Here is a 20,212-nt window from a genome sequence, read left to right as displayed (position 1 = left end):
AAAGGCTTGTCCGGAGAAGAAAAGGTGAGCGCTACCATCAGTCCTGTGTCATGCCAACAGTAAAGCATCCTGAGACCATTCATGTGTGGGGTTGCTTCTCATCCAAGGGAGTGGGCTCACTCACAATTTTGCCCAAAAACACAGCCATGAATAAAGAATGGTACCAAAACACCCTCCAACAGCAACTTCTTCCAACAATCCAACAACAGTTTGGTGAAGAACAATGCATTTTCCAGCACGATGGAGCACCGTGCCATAAGGCAAAAGTGATAACTAAGTGGCTCGGGGACCAAAACGTTGACATTTTGGGTCCATGGCCTGGAAACTCCCCAGATCTTAATCCTATTGAGAACTTGTGGTCAATCCTCAAGAGGCGGGTGGACAAACAAAAACCCACTAATTCTGACAAACTCCAAGAAGTGATTATGAAAGAATGGGTTGCTATCAGTCAGGAATTGGCCCAGAAGTTGATTGAGAGCATGCCCAGTCGAATTGCAGAGATCCTGAAAAAGAAGGGCCAACACTGCAAACACTGACACTTTGCATAAATGTCATGTAATTGTCGATAAAAGCCTTTGAAACGTATGAAGTGCATGTAATTATATTTCACTACATCACAGAAACAACTGAAACAAAGATCTAAAAGCAGTTTAGCAGCAAACTTTGTGAAAACTAATATTTGTGTCATTCTCAAAACTTTTGGCCATGACTGTACAGACAGTAAGGTTCCATCAGCCATCACAGCTTCTCCCCAGTCTCCCTTTCTCCTGCAAAAGTTTCTTTATTTCTGCTTGAATCTTCCTGCTAAGCCCCTCCAGCCCTGCACAGCCAGGAGTGTCAGTCACAGAAGGAAAGCACTTTTGATACAAGCAGGGTGCTTTAGGACCCAGGGAGCAGCACACTCCTTCAGGCATGGACGAGTTTGCTCCTCCTTGGCACGTGCAGCTATTGACGGACAGGCAGCTGTGAGATCAGGACAGAAGGGGGTGTGGCTGCGAATAGCAGGAAGCCAGGCAGATCTGCTTATGAAGATATATTAGTAAGTGTAATATCTCCCTACTTTCTTTACAGTTGTAATAAGTGCTAACAAAGTGGCCAACCCCTTTAAGCTAGAAATACAGCCATAATTTTCTGGGTTTTTAAAAACACACAATTTGTTGCCAAAATCCACTATTTTACAGATCTGCACATGTGAAATTCAAGTTTATTATATACAGCTTTCATATTCTGTTACTAAAAAAACACACTTTTTTTGGCAATCTACAACATCTGGATTAGTCAGTGTGCAATTTTAGTTAGAAATACAGCCACAATATTCTGTGTTTTTAAAAACACACATTTTTTTTTGCCAAAATCCACTATTTTACAGATCTGCACGTGTGAAATTCAAGTTTAATATATACAGCTTTCATATTCTGTTACTAAAAAAACACACTTTTTTTGGCAATTTACAACATCTGGATTAGTCAGTTTTTTAGCAAAATCCACTATTTTACAGCCCTTGCAGCATCAGCACGTGTGAAATGCAAAGGTTATATACAGCTTTCATATTCAGTTAGTAAAAAAACAATTTTTTTTGGCAATATCCAACATCTGGATTAGTCAGTGTGCAATTTAAAGGGACACTGACAGGCCCTATAAACATATTTAGTTATTCCTATGCAGTCATAGATCTATTAAAGTGTATTCCAATGATATAAGAGTACCCCCTGTCCGCATTGTAAACCATGTAAAAACAACTTTATATTGATCTGTCAATCACATTTCTTTATGCCCAAGGTTTTTTTTTTTCACATTTCTTTATGCCCAAGGGGCGTTATTTCTCATACCTTTGTGCCCAGCTGCGCCTCAACTGTCGATTCCTAGCGCCGCCCAGCTCATTATTATTCACTGTGCTGGGTTGCTCTTACATTTTTTCATGGTTTACAATGCGGACAGGGGGTACTCTTATATCATTGGAATATACTTTAATAGATCTATGACTGCATAGGAATAACTAAATATGTTTATAGGGCCTGTCAGTGTACCTTTAGGCTAGAAATACAGCCATTATTTTCTTGGTTTTTAAAAACACACTTTTTTGCCATAATACCCAATTTTACAGCCCTTGCTGCATCAACATGTGTGAAATTCAAGGGTTATATACTGCTGTCATATTCAGTTATTAAACAAACACCTGTTTGGGGAAAAAATAGTTTATTTTGCAGCCTTTGCTGCATATGTCATTGTGAGATACCGCCTTTACATACTGTCTTTCTATTCAGTTATTTGAAATACAGCCATTTTGGGCACAGATCTTTTATTGCGGCCCAGTGTGGGTCAGGGCGTGTGAGATACACCCTTTATATACTGGGGTTATATTCTTCTATTAATAAAACACCCTTTTTTGGGCAAAATGCTAAATTTTTCTGGCCTTGCACTATCAGCACTTGTGAGACAAAATCAGGTGTGCACTGCACAACGCCATCTGTGGCAAGGTGCACTTCACTACGGATACGTGGACCAGTAAGCACGGTCAGGGACATTATATATCTCCATAACAGCACACTGGGTAAATACAGTGGCGGCTGGGCCTGAGGCGGATAGCAGTTTGGCGCATGTCCTTCCACCACCGAGGATTGCAGGGCGCTTCAATTTGCCTCCTGTTGCTTCCTCCTCCTACTCCGCTTCCTCATCCTCTCCCGGCTCCTCATCCTGTCAGCGTAACAACCTTCACCACCAACTTCAGCACAGCCAGGGGAAAACAACAGCAGGCAGTTTTAAAACTTATCTGTTTGGGGGACAAACCCCACACCGCGCAGGAGCTGTTGACAGGCCTTGAACAACAGATCGATGAGTGGTTGGTGCCAGTGAGCCTCAAGCCCGGCCTGTTGGTGTGCGATAATGGGCGAAATTTCGTAGCAGCTCTGGGACTAGCCGGTTTGACGCACATCCCTTGCCTGGCGCATGTGCTGAATTTGATGGTGCAGAGATTCCTTAAAAATTACCCCGATATGTCAGAGCTGCTGCATAAAGTGCGGGCCGTCTGTGCGCGCTTTCGGTGTTCTCACCCTGCTTCTGCTCGCCTGTCAGCGCTGCAGTGGAACTTCGGCCTTCGCACTCACCGCCTCACATGCGACATGCCCACAAGGTGGAACTCCACCTTGCACATACTGGCCAGACTGTGCGAGTAGCAGCAGGTGATAGTGGAGTTTCAGCTGCAGCACGCACGGGTGAGTCGCTCTGTCGAACAGCACCACTTCACCACCAATGACTGGGCCTCCATGCGAGACCTGTGTTCCTTGTTTCGCTGTTTCGAGTACTCCACCAAGATGTCCAGTGCCAATAACGCCGTTCTCAGCATTACTATGCCACTTCTATGCCTCCTTGAAAAAACGCTGCTGGCTATGATGGAAGAGGATGTGGCACAGGAGGAGGAGGAGGAAGAGGGATCTTTTCGTAGGGTTTCCGGCCAGTCATTCACAAGTGGCTCCGGGAGTGGGTTCCTGCACCCACAAATGCCAGGTACACTATTGTCCAGCCAGGGCAAAGTTCTGGAGGATGACGAGGTGGAGGATGAGGGCGTGATGAATGATTTGTGTGCGAACACACGAGAAAAAGGTTCCTCTTTGGAGCACAGGGACGACCACGATTCAGAGATTTTTTATTTATTTATTTTTTTGGTATAAATGCTAGGTGGAGGATGAGGAGATGGAGGAGGAGGAACCATGTTCACAGCAGGGTGGCACCCAGACCAGCTCATGGCCCTCACTAGTGCGTCGCTGGGGGGATACAGAGGACACAGACGATACACCTCCCACAGAGGACAGCTTTTTGCTTCCTCTGGGCAGCCTGGCACACATGAGCGATTACATGCTGCAGTGTCTCCACAAAGACCGCCGAGTTGCCCACATTCTAACTTGTGCTGATTACTGGGTGGCCACGCTACTGGATCCCCGTTGCAAGGGCAACGTACCGTCCTCAATTCCTTCACTGGAGTGTGATCGGAAGATGCGCGAGTACAAGCGCACGCTGGTAGACACGCTACTGGTGGCATTCCCACCTGACAGCGGGGACACAGTGGAAGCACAAGGCGAAGCAGAGGAGGAGGAAGAGGTCGCCAACGCAGCTGGGGCACCACCAGCACCTCAGAAGGCAGGGTTAGCATGGCTGAAATGTGGAAAAGCTTTGTCAGCACGCCACAACAACCAGCACCACCAGCTGATATGGAACGTCTTAGCCGAGGCAGCATTTCACCAACATGGTGGAGCAGTATGTGTGCATACGCCTACACGTACTGAATGACGGGTCTGCCCCTTCAACTTCTGGGTCTCCAATTTGGGCACATGGCCTGAGCTTGCCCTTTACGCCTTGCAGGTGCTGGCCTGCCCTGCAGCCAGTGTATTATCTAAACGTGTGTTTAGCATGGCAGGGAGCGTCATCACAGACAAGCGCAGCCGCCTGTCCACAGCCAATGTGGACAAGCTCACGTACATTGAAATGAACCAGGCATGGATCCCACAGGACTTGTCCGTACCTTGTGCAGAATAGACATGTATACCAGCCTTAACCAGCCATTGTTATACTGCAGTGCAATTGCTCATTCTTGTATTTTGGATATTTCACACTCTTTTGGAGTGTACCCTAATTAAAAAAATAAATTAAAAATGAAAACCAAAAACTAGTGTTGGCTACCTCGTCCTCCTCCACCACCGCTTCCACCTACACCACTACGTCCACCGCCTCCTCAAACTCCTACTCCATATGGAACTCCACCTCATAAATCAAATTATTTTTTTATTTGTACAAAGTTTATTTTATTTTATGTCATTTCACTACTACTACATTTTCGGGTAAAATTCACAAATTTTTGGGTATGATGTACCAATGCTATACCTAGTAGACAGGTAAAAAAATAAAAATAAATTTGTCAGTTACATTTTCGGGTGAAATTAACCAATTTTTGGGTGTAATATACCCCTCCTCTACCTAGTTGACAGCTTAATAAATTTCAATAATTTTTCTATTACATTTTCGGGTGACAATAAACAATTTTTTTCTGTCATAGACCCCTGCTCTACCAAGTAGACAGGTTAATACATTTCTGTAATTTTTCTGTTACATTATTGGGTTGACATTTTACAATTTTGGACGTGAATAAACCCCTGCTCTGCATAGGTGACAGGGAATAAAATTTCAGAAATTCTTCTTTAATTGATGCACGCCACCTCCTTTCTTTCAATGCTTAAACTTTAACAAGTTGTACCACATTTGCGCTTCAACAATTTGTCCCACAATTGCGCTTTACTAATTTGTCACACAATTGCGCTTCAATAAATTGTCCCACATTTGCGCTTTAATAATTTGTCCCACATTTGCGCCTCATTAACTTTTCCCATATTTCTGCTCGATCCCCCCAAAAAATTAATACATTTATCTCCCTTGGATGTGGTCTCTCTTTCTCACGCTCCCTCGCCGGCGTGGAACCCTGATTCGCCAATAACTGTGATCAACATGGTATGCCTAGAAAAGAACATCGAAAGTTGATAGAGAAGATATCCAAATGGATGGTGGACTTCACAGGGACGTGCGATCAGGCAGAAGTTAGATAGAGTCAACAAAGCGGCAGCAGGGCCTCTCCTGGCTAACGTTTACAAATCAAAAATACCACAGTGACATTCCCTATCATTTTTTATTAATCATTCCAATAACAGGGCATCTTAAGAGTCCTGTATTGTTATTTATCATGACTACCTCCCCGAGTCGGGAGTGGGTAATTGCCGCGCGCCCCCTCCTTAACTTCGAAGCTTATGCTTCAATACTTTGTCCCACATTTCCGCTCGATTACATTTAATTTCATCCATTGACCTCCCTTGCATGTGGTATCCTTTTCTCAGGCTTCCTCTCCGGCCTGGAACCCTGATTCCCCACCACCCGTGATCACCATGGTAGGTGCATAAAAGAACATCGAAAGTTGAGAAAGCATATATCAAATTGGATCATGAATATCACGGGGACGTGCGACATGGTGGAGCAGTATGTGTGCACACGCCTACACGAACTGACTGACAGGGGTCAGCCCCTGCAACTTCTGGGTCTCCAAATTGGGCACATGGCCTGAGCTTGCTCTTTACCCCTTGGAGGTGCTGGCCTGCCCTGCAGCCAGTGTATTGTCTGAACGTGTGTTTAGCATGACTGGAGGGGGTTATCACAGGTTATATTTCCCAATGTTTTTGGGTGTCCCCTAATTTAAAAAATAAAAATAATATTAAAACCAAAAAGCAGTGTAGGCTACCTCCTCCACCGCCGCTTCCACATTTACCGCCTCCTCAACCTCCTACTCCATATGGACTTCGTCCTCCTAGATCAAAATTATTATTTTTTATTTTTACGTATTTTATGTAATTTAAAGTCATTTCCCTATCCACTTGCCATGCTCTTAACCACATTTTGCTGGTATTTGCAGCCCTCTAGCCCTTTCCATTACATTTTTACAGCCATTTTAGTGCTCAAAAGTTCGGGTTCAGGTTCGGGGTCAAGGTCGGGTCAAGTTCGGGTCCCAAACTTGAACTTTTTTGTGAAGTTCGGCCAAACCCGTCGAACCCGAACAACCAGGTGTCCGCCACTGATCCAGGACTCATTCATTTTGATAAATGTCAGTCTGTCCACAGATTCAGTGGACAGACTGGTCCACTTGTCGGTGACCACACAACCTGCCGCCCTGAATGTCTGCTCAGACAGTACACGGGAAGGGGGCCAAGACAGTAACTCCAGCTCATACTAAGCGAGCTCACAGCAGGTGTCCAGCCTGGCAACCCAGTACTCCATGGGGTCGTCGGTGCTCATGCTGTCGGAAGCACCAACGGACCCCTTGTAGTCTGCCACCATGCGGGCCAGCCGCTGGTGTGACTGCTGCTGCTGCTGCTACTGGGTCGTGCAGACTGGTAGAGCAACTTCATCTCACCCATAAGGTCAACTGCTCGGCTGGTGCTTCTGGGGCCAGCCACCTGCTGGGTGAGATGGGCGGGGAGAACTGGAGCACGAGGCTGAGGGTTTGCCTGCTCCAGCCGGTTGATCAAACAGGCCTGCAGTTGAGTCATCCGGGCCTCTCTCCTGCTGGCTGGGATGAACTGCTCCAGTTTCCCTTTGTAGCGAGGGTCTAAAAGGGTGGCCAACCAATAATCATCCTTCTCCTTAGTTTTCCTTATCCAGGGGTCCCTCCTGAGGCATCGCAGCATGTGGGCAGCAATGGGGAAGAGGACAGCCCGCTGTGACTCTTCATGGCTGCCTGGGACCATGACCTCTTGGTCTTCCTACTGCTGTCACTGCTGCTCCCGGCAACGGCTCTCACTCCTGACCAGGACCAGACTCCTGGACGTCATCAAACTGGTCAAAAAATTCCTCCTCATCCTGGGCCTGGTCTTGGTAGAGCAGTGTTGACTCTTCTTGCTCCACCAAGGCACTCTCCCCAGCCTGAAGCAGGCGATCTAGTCTCCTGTCCAGCAGGAACACTATGGGGAGCACGTTATTGAGGCCGACGTGCTCCCCGCTGACCATCTTGGTTGCCTGCTCAAATGGGGCCAACCTGTTGTATCTGCCCCCACTCCGCATTAGTAATGTAGGGGAGTGGGTGTGATGGCCCTGGAGTGCCTAGATCTAGCAGGTATTCCCTCAACACCCGTCGCTGCTCCCACAACCTCTCCAGCATGTGGAGGGTGGAGTTCCACCACGTCACACTGTCCACAATCAGTCTGTTTTCCTGCTGCAGTTTGGACAGGGACGCGGTGGCGGTTGGGGAGCGTCGGAAGTGGCTGACAATCCTCCGTACCCTTTGCAAAATGTCACTCAACCCTGGGAATGTGCGTAAGAACTTTTGTACCACAATGTTGAGGACATGTGCCATGCAGGGCACGTGTGTAAGACTGCCAACATGGAGGGCGGCGAGGATGTTGCTGCCATTGTCACAGACATCCTTACCTGCCTCTTACCTGCGGCACCACAAAATCATATGCCGCTGATTACTCCCCGGAGCCTTGGAGGGACACCCAATGGGCTGTAAAACTGATGTATCATCCCTGTCCATGTCTGCTGGTCCAAGCATCCATTGTCAGATGCACCCTGTCGCTGACAGCATGATCCAGAGACAGGGATACATTCTGCACAACCTGCTGGTGTAGGGCAGGGATGCCGAACCTGGCAAAGAAATGGTGACACGCCATCTGGGTTGGCCCTTGCCAGGAGCCTATTGAGTGAATGCACGCTTAGGTCCCCGGGGGCGTAGGGCATGGTGCGTTCAAATGCGTCGGCAGCCGACGGCTGGCACCGTACGGCAGTGGAGGACATAGAGGAGGGTGCAGTAGAGGCAGAGGTCTGGGTGCCCGTACCAATACCTCTAGGAGAGGGAGCAGGGGAGTGGGAATGCATCATTGAAAGGGGTTGGGGTGGCTTCAGTACAGTGGCAGGAGCTGCTGTCCCCTGCACACTGCTGGTGGCGCTGCTGCGACCACCCTGCATCTATTCCCACTCCCACCAGTGGTTGACTCTCAGGTACTGGGTAAGTGCAGTGGTACCCAGCCAAGCCACAGACCTCCCTCTCCTCACCCTGGAATGGCACAGCTGACAGATGGCTATAGTTACATCGTCTGCTGCCAGGGTGAAGTAAGCCCAAACAGGCGACTTACGCACCGACCTCCTGTCAGATGGGGTGGTTCTGACTTGCACCTGTTTGGGCTCGGTGCGAACAGGTGGAGCTGGCGGCTGCTGATGCTGCCTCCTCCTGCTGCCATTACCAATGGAGCCCCTGACGCTGGGCTCCCTAGCAACCTGTCGCACCGTTTGCCTTGGGTGCCTACCTTCCTGCTCATCAGTGCTGCCTATGCCTGATAAGGGAGGTGGCACCCATTCTCGGTCACCCTCCTCTTCGTCCCCCGATATGTCAGACCCAGGGCCAACCATTGGTGGACTGAGGGGAACAGCTGGCATGGAGCTCCTGACCTGGCTCTGCTGTCCTCTCGCTGACGCCTGGGTCTTACTAGGTGTGGGGGTTTGGTGGCTGTAAGCACCCGCACCAGTTGGAAGGGATGTCAGTGAGGTACTGACAGGCGTTACCCCCTCCTCCTCCTCCTCGATCCCTTCCAAAAGGTCCTGAGCATGAGGACTGAACTGCAATTCAACCTCCTGCATTACCTCCCCCAAGATGTCCCTCTCACTGTTGCTTTCAAACAGGAGCAGGGTAGATTCTTGGAGGATGGGGGTTGGTACTGCAGGAGGCGGAGTGCTGCTGCTGCTCAGAGCCGGGGCAGAGGACTCCGTGTCACTGGCTTGTGCCATGAGAGCCACTACTTCCTTGGCATCCTGAGAGGAAATGGGGCAGCTGCCACGCCCAAAAAAGTCACAAATGAGGCCGATGCCCCTGACACCTGTGCCCGCCCCTCCGTGGGTAGAGGAGCGGCTCCATGCTGGCAGCGGTCCAGCACTGGAAGCAATTCTCCTACCCCTGCTGCCTGAAGTACGCATATTACTTTATATATGCAGAAAAAAATAAAAAATAAAGGGAAATTGGGAAAAACTTTATTGGGATAGGGACTATGGGGCAAAAATGTAATATAAAAATAGAATCAAAAGACGCAGACACTGACGCAGACACTAATCACTACACCAACTAAACAGTAAAAAACTAACAATAAAAACTAACACTAATAAACTTTTTTGTTTTAGTTTTTTTAACTAGCAAAAGATGCAGACACTGACGCAGACAATAATCAATGCAACAACTAAACAGTAAACAACTAACACTAAAAACTAACGCTATTAAACTTTTTTGCTTTTTTTGTTCTTGTTTTAACTAACAAAGGATGCAGACACTGACACAGACACTAATCACTACACCAACTAAACAGTAAAAAACTAACAATAAAAACTAACACTAATAAAAAAAAAAGTTTTTTGGGTGTTTTTTTAACTAACAAAAGACACAGACACTGACGCAGACACTAATCACTACACCAACTAAACAGTAAAAAGCTAACAATAAAAACTAACACTAATAAACTTTTTTTTTTTTTTTTTTTACTAACAAAAGACACAGACACTTCACCAACTAAACAGTAAGAAACTAGCAGTAAGAAATGAAACAGACACTAAACGAAAACACTAAAACACACCTAAAGCCTACACTATACTATACCTAACCTACACCCTGCACTTGAACCTATCAGCTAAACTATTCCCTAACTTACCTATACTATCTCACACTAACTAAATGGATATCTTTCAGCTAACTATACCTTACACTACACCCTGCACTAGAACCTATCAGCTACACTATTCCCTAAGGCTAGTTTCACACTTGCGGCAGGACGGATCCGACATGCTGTTCACCATGTCTGATCCGTCCTGCGGCTATTTTGCCGTGCCCCCGGGCCGGCGCTCCGTCCCCATTGACTATAATGGGGACGGGGCGGAGCTCCGGCGCAGCACGGCGGTGCACGGCGAAAGGCCGCCAGGACTAAAATTACTGCATGTCAGGTTTTTTAGTCCGGCGGCTTTCGCCGTGCACCGCCGTGCTGCGCCCGGGGGCACGGCGAAATAGCCGCAGGACGGATCCGACATGGTGAGCAGGATCCGTCCTGCCGCAAGTGTGAAAGTACCCTAACCTATACTATCTCACACTAACTAAACAATTATATATTTCAGCTAACTAACACTATACCCTACAATAGAACCTATTTGCTATGCTAACCTACCCTATCTAACACTATCAGTTCAGTATATATCAGATATGTTATTTGCTTTTAAAAAAGCACAGCACAGCACAGCATTCAAGCTCCTCTCACAACCAACAACATGAAACTGCACAAAATGGCTGCTGGGAAGGATCTTATTATATAGTGAAGGGGTGGGCAACTTTCCATTGGTTGCTAGGGATGTTGCTAACCTCTGACAACTACAGTTGCAAGAAAAAGTATGTGAACCCTTTGAAATTATATGCATTTCTGCACAAATTGGTCATAAAATGTGATCTGATCTTCATCTAAGTCACAACAATAGACAATCACAGTCTGCTTAAACTAATAACACACAAAGAATTAAATGTTACCATGTTTTTATTGAACACACCATGTAAACATTCACAGTGCAGGTGGAAAAAGTATGTGAACCCTTGGATTTAATAACTGGTTGAACCTCCTTTGGCAGCAATAACTTCAACCAAACGTTTCCTGTAGTTGCAGATCAGACATGCACAACGGTCAGGAGTAATTATTGACCATTTCTCTTTTCAGAACTGTTTCAGTTCAGCAATATTCTTCGGATGTCTGGTGTGAATCGCTTTCTTGAGGTCATTCCACAGCCTCTCAATCGGGTTGAGGTCAGGACTCTGACTGGGCCACTCCAGAAGGCATATTTTCTTCTGTTTAAGCCATTCTGTTGTTGATTTACTTCTATGCTTTGAGTCGTTGTCCTGTTGCAACACCCATCTTCTGTTGAGCTTCAGCTGGTGGACAGATGGCCTCAAGTTCTCCTGCAAAATGTCTTGATAAACTTGGGAATTCATTTTTCCTTCGATGATAGCAATCCGTCCAGGCCCTGACGCAGCAAAGCAGCCCCAAACCATGATGCCCCCACTAACATACTTCACAGTTAGGATGAGGTTTTGAGGTTGGTGGGCTGTGCCTCTTTTTCTCCACACATAGTGTTGTGTGTTTCTTCCAAACAACTCAACTTTGGTTTCATCTGTCCACAGAATATTTTGCCAGTACTGCTGTGGAACATCCAGGTGCTCTTGTGCAAACTGTAACCGTACAGCAATGTTTTTTTAGACAGCAGGGACTTCCTCTGTGGTATCCTCCCATGAAACCCATTCTTGTCTAGTGTTTTACGTATCGTAGATTCGCTAACAGGGATGTTAGCATATGCCAGAGACTTTTGTAAGTCTTTAGCTGACACTCTAGGATTCTTCTTCACCTCATTGAGCAGTCTGCGCTGTGCTTTTGCAGTCATCTTTACAGGATGGCCAGTCCTAGGAAGAGTAGCAGCAGTGCTGAACATTTTCCATTTATAGACAATTTGTCTTACCGTGGACTGATGAACAGCAAGGATTTTGGAGATACTTTTATAACCCTTTCCAGCTTTATGCAAGTCAACAATTTTTCATTGTAGGACTTCTGAGAGCTCTTTTGTGCGAGGCATCATTCACATCAGGCAATGCTTCTTGTGAAAAGCAAACCCAGAACTGGTGTGTGCTTTTTATAGGGCAGGGCAGCTGTAACCAACACCTCCAATCTCATCTCATTGATTGGACTCCAGTTGGCTGACACATCACTCAAATTAGCTCTTGGAGATGTCAATAGTCTAGGGGTTCACATACTTTTTCCACCTGCACTGTGAATGGTTACATGGTGTGTTCAATAAAAACATGGTAACATTTAATTCTTTGTGTGTTATTAGTTTAAGCAGACTGTGATTGTCTATTGTTGTGACTTAGATGAAGATCAGATCACATTTTATGACCAATTTGTGCAGAAATCCATATCATTCCAAAGGGTTCACATACTTTTTCTTGCAACTGTATATTTGCATCCTTCTCATTGGCCCACAAGCTAACAGAAGGGAGAGATCAGTTTCCTCTCGAAGTGCCGATATTCGCATCGCAATAAATATTCGCATTATGAATATTCGCGCTCCACTCACTGACTCACTGTAAGTAATATTGGAGCCTTCTCATTTGGACTAAAAAGCTAGAAGCAGGGAGGGATGATCCCACTGTGTAAAAAAAAAAAAGAATATTCATCATTACTAATATATAGTGCTATATTCTAAATATTCACGAAATTGCGAAGTGCCGATATTCGCAATAAAAATTCTCTTTATGAATATTCGCGTTCAACTCTAATATTTATATGTCTCCTTCTGTACCTATTATACGGCTTTTTGTTATGTTACCTAATAGTCTTGCTTTAGTTACTGTAGTTACTGTATATTTAACTTTAAATCATTTAATATTTTAAAATTACTTTCACTTTATACAGTGGATTGCTCCAGACCCATATGAAGGTAATTAATATCAGTGGTGTGGAAATTCAGGTCTTTATAGAAAAAGTGATTCATAAAATGTGGAGAAAGCATGTCAATCTTGTTAATCATAATTATTAGACAAATTATCTTAGTATTTCATGTTAACACATGCCAGAGTTTTTTTTGTTGCTGAACATATTTAACTTTACATATTCTTGGATCACATGCATAGCTTGAGACTTATATACTGATGATCTATCCTAGGTCATCTATCATAGGTCATCAGTATCTGATCGGTGGGGTTCCGACACCCAGGACCCCCAATGATCAGTTGCCTGAGAAGGCACCGACTCTCCTGTGATCACTGCGGTTTTATCCCTGTTCACTAAGCACAGCACCATCCATCAGTCACTTTCTCTGACCGATGAACATGACATCACTTGGCCTGGGGAAAGCTAAGAGAAGGTCACAGCACTACTGTGAACACCTGTGCCTTCTCAAAGAGCTGATTTTTGGGTGTCCCGGGTGTTGGACCACACCAATCTGATACTGATGATCTATTCAGAGGAAATCATTGACATCTGGAGAGAAGTATGCAGAAAAAAAGATCGGATTACTAACTACACAGAAGCAAGTTACAAGGTATTTTATTTTTATATTATGACAAGTAATGTTGATAATGGACATCCACCTTAAAGTGCATTCTAACAGATTTGAAGAAAGAATAAAAAGGGTATTTGTCTCAGGGCATATAATAAAGTTGCCATATTTGAAAGAAAAAATGCTAAGTCCCTAGATATATTGATTTCTGTTGAAACCCATATAGAATGAGGGACTAGCTACTTTCTCCTTTAATGATCTTATCATTTAGTAACAGTTTCCTCTAGCCCATCAACATCACGGGCTATACAATAGTTTGAAGGTTCCGGCAAATATATCCAAGAAGGACACATAGGATGTTTTCACTCATACGTGTCTGGTCAATAAGGGTCCATTCACACGCCCGTTTTTTCTTTCCTGATCTGTTCCATTTTTTGCGGAACAGATCTGGACCAGATCTGGACCCATTCATTTTTAATGGGTTCTGGAAAAAATCGGACAGCACAATGTGTGCTGTCCGTTTCCGTTGTTCCGTTCCGCATGTCCGTTTAAATATAAAACATGTCCTATTCTTTTCCGCAAAATTCGGATCCTGGTACAATACAAAGTCAATGGATCCGCAAAAAACGGAAGACATTCGGACGTCATTACGTATGTCATCCGTTTTATACGGATTCCGTTCCTGGAAATGACATTTAAATTATTTTTTTTTTCAAAGAAATCCAAACAACTTTATTTGCTTATTGAAATTTATACATGTTTCCGTTTTTTTGCGGATCCGCAAAAAACGGATGACATACGGATGACATACGGAAACATTTTCAGGAACAACGGATCCGCAAAAAACGGACCAAAAATCAGGATATAGAAAAATACTGACGTGTGAATGTCCAGGCTGGTTTCACATCTGCATTTCTGAACTCCGGCACTGAATCCGGTCACTGTATCCAGCATATATGCTGGTATTCAGCCAGACAAAAAATACTATACTCCGGTCTTCCGGTCTGCACATGCGCAGACCTTTGAAAATGTAAAAAATAAATAAATACCGGATCCGTTTTTCCGGATGACACCGGAGAGACGGATACGGTATTGCAATGCATTTGTGAGACTGATCCGGATCCGTCTACAAATGGTTTCCATTTGCATACAGATGGAACTGCCTGCCGGAATCCATCAACGCAAGTGTGAAAGTACCCTATTTTTTTTATTTTTTTATTTAGATATGTCTGAAGGTGTAGGAGTCTATAACTCTATATTTGAGAGACCGTGTCTGGTGGAGATATTTCTCTAGTTAGTTTACACAAGTGAACGGCAGCTTAATTTGTTGGATTAATGCTGAGGGGTATATAAATAATACTGCAATATATTAAATGAATCTCCTACAGGTTTATATTATTCATCCGTAACACATTCAATTGGAACCCTTCTAATGATATGCAAATGCTTCAGTATTCTGTAAAAATTTTAAAAAAATATAACCATAAACATGTCTCAACAGCATCTTACCATTTCTTCCTGTCACTTTTGATAGTTTCTAGGTAATTTAACCCCAAAACTAACTTTGTAGCATAATTTAAAACTTTACAGTCAATTTATATTCTGTGATGAAAGACAGCGTACGTTTTATAAGCTATATTATAAAATGAGTTACATGTGGTCCACTGCTGTGTTCAGCCCTGAAAGCAATGTTGTGACAGATGAAGTGCATTTTGTCTTACCAATGAAGCACACAGAGAAACATGAACCTGCAGTGAACTCCATTTCAATTTAATTTTGATGGTGAGATGCCCACAAACATCAGCAGATACCGGCGTTTGGTAATACAAACTTGCGGCAGCTTTCACACTAAACAGCATGTACTGCACTTCAAGGCTCTTTCCATTGTGTTGCACAGCAGTGTAATTCATGGTTGGGGCCCTCATTTCTTAAATCATACAGAGTCTTTACATTTTTCCCCTCATATATTTACAGATTTTTCATTTCATTTCTACAGCTGGCGATTTTAATTCAAATAAACAGCAGCCTCAAGGAGTGCAACAGCCGATCAAAGAACCTAAGATTAAGGAGAAAAATTATTTCAAGTCCACTGTTAAATAAGGTGTCATGGTAGCATCTCTGGGGAAAACCTTAAAAAAAGTAAAAATAAATAAATAAATTAAAATCATAATCCTAAATTATTTTCTTCAAAATACGCACTTTTCGTGCCAGGAAGCTGCTAGAAACAATAAGTGAAATTAATGAAGCAGTCTAAAAAAACTATTTTTATTGTTTCTTATAGCACCTACAGATGAGCGAATCGAAGCTGACGAAGTTGAACTCGATCCGAATTTCAGGAATTATTCGATTCGCACCGAATCTGAATTTCCTCACTCTTCGTGGTAACAAATCACATTTTTTCCTAAAATGGCTGCTGCACCTGTTAGTATATGGAGCAAGGAACTCTGGGAACGAGGGATCACCCACAATGCCATGCATGCAGCCAATCAGCAGCCAACCCTGTGATATCACAGCCCTATAAATAGCCTCAGCCATCTTAGATTCAGCCATTTTCCAGTGTACTTAGTGCAGGGAGAGACGTTAGTAGGGACAGTGCTAGGAAAGACTTGAAAACTTATATGTTGCTCAATAGAAGTTCAGGGAAAGAGCATTAGAAGTGTAGGGAAAGGATAGGGAGGGATTATTCCACAGTATTAAAGCAGAACAGTCAGGGAGGTGACAGCCTGGGTAATAGGAACAATTCTATTACACCTTGCTGCACTGACTGTGGATCCAAATTGCCATTATACTGCTGTTCATCTCAAGTTTGCAATACCTCTGTAATTCCAGCAAACCTTTCTTGTTATTGGGGTCTTATTAGCCTTTGTGCGGTGCAGTTATATATATGCTCTAAAGCCTTTTTTTTGTTGTGTATTAGCGGGTGGAATGTGCTTATTAGCCGTTGTGTGTTGAAGTGAGAAAATTACAGCCCTTTTGCATATATTAGTGATAAAAAAAAAGTATTATGTTCTAAAGTCTTTTTTTGTCGTGTATTAGTGGGGGGAAAAAATTGGCTTATTAGCCGTTGTGTGTTGAAGTGAGAAAATTAAAGCCCTTTTTGGCGTGTATTAGTGGCAAAAAAAATATATTATTTGCCGTTAATGGCTGCAGTTATATGTTCTAAAGCCTCTTTTTGGCTTGTATTAGTGGGGAAAAAGAAAAAGGGCTTATTAGCCATTGTGTGGTGAAGTGAGAAAATTACAGCCATTTTTGCATATATTAGTGGTAAATAAAAGTATTATTTGCCGTTCACGGCGGCAGTTATATGTTCTAAAGCCTTTTTTTGTCGTGTATTAGTGGGGGGAGAAAATGGGCTTATTAGCCATTGTGTGTTGAAGTGAGAAAATTACAGCCCTTTTTGGCGTGTATTAGTGGCAAAAAAAATTATTTGCCGTTCACGGCTGCAGTTATATGTTCTAAAGCCTCTTTTTGGCGTGTATTAGTGGGGAAAAAGAAAAAGGGCTTATTAGCCAATGTGTGGTGAAGTGAGAACATTACAGCCCTTTTTGCATGTATTAGTGGCAAAAAAACCGTTATATGTTCTAAAGCCTTTATTTGGCGTGTATTGGGGGGAAGGGTTATTAGCTGATGTGTGGTGAAGTGAGAAAATTACAGCCCTTTTTGGCATCTATTCATTTCCTTTTTATTTACTTATTTGATCTAACAGTATGTCAGACAGAGAAGTGACAGGCCCTGCACAAGGGAGGGGCACATGCCTAAATGTTTCTGGTGCAGGCACAGGTCGCAGCAGGGGTCATTTTGAGAGGTTTGAACTCCCAGTGTCAGCTAGCCGTCGTGTCTTGACCAGCAGCTCTATATTATAAATTAATTCACGGCACTCAAATTGATGCAAATAAAGTTGAAGGTTTTTATTTGAAATGCCACCAGTGGTTATCAGTTTAATTTGGCCAACGTTTCGGTCCTCCCGGACCTTGTTCACGGCCTGTTAATTACAATAACACTAAATAAATATATGACAAAACAGTAAATGTAACAGTATTAATAAACAAAATTAATAAACAGAACCACATAGAGGCAAGTATATATATATATATATATATATATATATACACACAATATTTCTGTCTGCATACAAATGTAAGGATACATATTCTGATCATGGAATAGTCACCATAAGAATAACTATAGATGTAGAAAAGCATTGGGGTTATCATAAAAAATGATTAAAAAAATAAACAAAAGATATAAAAATATGATCAAAATATATAGCCAGACTATGACCACAGTACACAGGTAGGGAAACGACGATGTCTAGATCCTTAAAAAACCTTAGGAAACAGTGCGTATAAAGGCAACAGTGGGTTGGACAAACAGAAAGCCAGTGAATGTATTCATGTATCATCCTCCATGCCATGTGTCCATTGACTCAAATTCTGTTTAACTATAGAGCATTTCAATATTAAGGAGTCCAGGCAGTAGAGCATTGTAGCACATACATGATATTAAATACATTCAATGAAGCGTGTAATCCCCAATATGGTGTACATACCTCAGAGTAGTCCTGACCTAAGGAGAAGTGGTGTTGCTCTAAGTGAAATGCGCATGTCTGGTATATATGCAAAAACCTAACCTCGCGATGTTTCAGAGAACGTCAAGCATCATTGGAGCGTCCGCATGCGCAGTACTCATTCCCGGTATAGTATGGTAGGTGCTGGCAGCGGAGGTCCGATCATGGGATCTCAATAGTGTCACATGATAACAATGGATATACCGGAACGTCCGCATGCGGAGTACTCATTCCCGGTATAGTATGGTAGGTACTGGGTTCGAACATTTATATCGAGAAAATCGGAAACATCCGATCGATAGTAAAGATCGGAACATTTATATCGGAACGTCCGCATGCTATGGTAGGTGCTGGCAGCGGAGGTCTGGCGCCATTCAGTACAATGTGAATATAATGTATAGGGGCTATATATACAATATTACATAGAGTATTTGTATGGTAAATTGTGGTAGTGAGAACCGGAACATTCGATAAATGCTATATCACATACATCATAGAACAAGATCAATAAACATCAGAGAATTCAATAAGAAATATAATGATTAGCTAGGAGATCAGATCCTACACTCGATATTAAATCGATAAGCGCCAAAAGGAATATATGTTAATGTATAGAGTCCGAACTTAAGTAATCGGACCATTATGAACCTATAGAAATATGCATATATATAAGCAAACTGTTCTTTTAGTATACAGGAAGAATTATAATTCTATTTATTTGCATTATACAAATATTGACACATATGTATGATCTGACTCCTAGCTCAATGATTAGTATGAGACTACATAGTTCACAAACAAAGAATGCAAGAAGTTTAGTAATTTGGTATATTAGTATATTAGATACCAAAAGCAAAGAAGGGGCACACTCAAAAGGGCACACTTGAAAGAACAATGATGCACAATTTATTCACCCTAAAAACATATCCCCTAAAATCAAATGTACATAAAATGCAGGCTATAAATAAATGGATGACCTCTATACAGATAGGAATGAGTCCCGTATATCAATGCACCCGTCCCAGGGTAATCCCTTAGCCAGGGGTGTAGCTATAGGGGGTGCAGAGGTAGCAGTCGCTACCGGGCCCAGGAGCCTGAGGGGGCCCAAAGACCCTTGTGCCGCATAAGAAGACACCAGTATTATAGAAAGTGCATGCTGGTTAAGTTATAGCTCTGGCTGGAGGGAAGGGGCTAGGTCAAGAATTTGGCATGGGGGGGGAGGGGGGGTCTACTGTCTCAATTTTTTGCCGCAGGCAGCATGAAGGCTATGTGCTTCCCTAGCCACAAAACACTGAGGAAAGGGTGGGGGCCCAAGCTGAACCCTTGGACCAGGGCCCATGAGCCTTTAGCTACGCCCCTGCCTATAGCATGTATGACGGCAATATGCCGTGTTAATCAATAGACAAGATGGTCCATATACGCAGATTGTATAGCACTGGGAATATGGCACATATAACAGTATGCCGCAGCCAGATTAGTGCAGATGTTATGGTCAAAGCTGTGGAGGACTTAGTGCCAATGACTTCTGATCGTTCACAGTTAGAGTCCAATTGGTATATGCGGCACTATTAACAGTTGGTGGCACAGCCAAAAGTCACCTGGTACATTCAAAATGTCATAATGGATGCTCCCCAGGAGCTGGGTCTTACCCATCTTCACTGCCTCTTTTGCAGCACTGATTTCTAGGCGGCCGCACACCAGCGGCGTCCTACGTGGTGTGCTAGACCTCAGCGTGGCGTCCCACGTGACCTGGTTACTTAGGAGACCGGGTAAAGCTGAGATGACGTCACTGATAGGCGACCGCTTACTCAGAATCCGGACAAAGATGATTCTCCTTTATTTTCTTATTGCAGATATTCAGTGCAACGCTCACTCCTCACGCCAGACGCGTTTCGAGGTGCTGTACCTCTTCCTCAGTGGCCAGCTGGTCCCTTAACAAGTGGGAGGCACATATGCAAACTGTTGTAATTCCTACACCGTTCACCTGATTTGGATGTAAATACCCTCAAATTAAAGAATGAGCGGGCACTCATACACTTGGCAACCAAATTG

The 20,212-nt window shown here is 43.8% G+C and overlaps 1 long non-coding RNA gene across 1 annotated transcript; it reads left to right on the top strand.

The window, feature by feature from the left end:
• The first annotated feature begins 754 nt into the window (after positions 1–754).
• LOC120993453 lies at positions 755–19,270 on the top strand. The gene is made up of 5 exons (XR_005777265.1): positions 755–874; positions 2,324–2,328; positions 17,492–17,497; positions 18,980–18,986; positions 19,260–19,270. It is a non-coding gene; the product is annotated as an uncharacterized LOC120993453 (long non-coding RNA).
• The last annotated feature ends 942 nt before the right edge of the window (positions 19,271–20,212 follow it).

This window comes from Bufo bufo, chromosome 3 (genome assembly GCF_905171765.1).
Source record: "Bufo bufo chromosome 3, aBufBuf1.1, whole genome shotgun sequence".
Classification (NCBI taxonomy): domain Eukaryota; kingdom Metazoa; phylum Chordata; class Amphibia; order Anura; family Bufonidae; genus Bufo; species Bufo bufo.
Note: the sequence above shows the minus strand (reverse complement) of the source record. Positions and strands in the feature narration are given on the sequence as shown.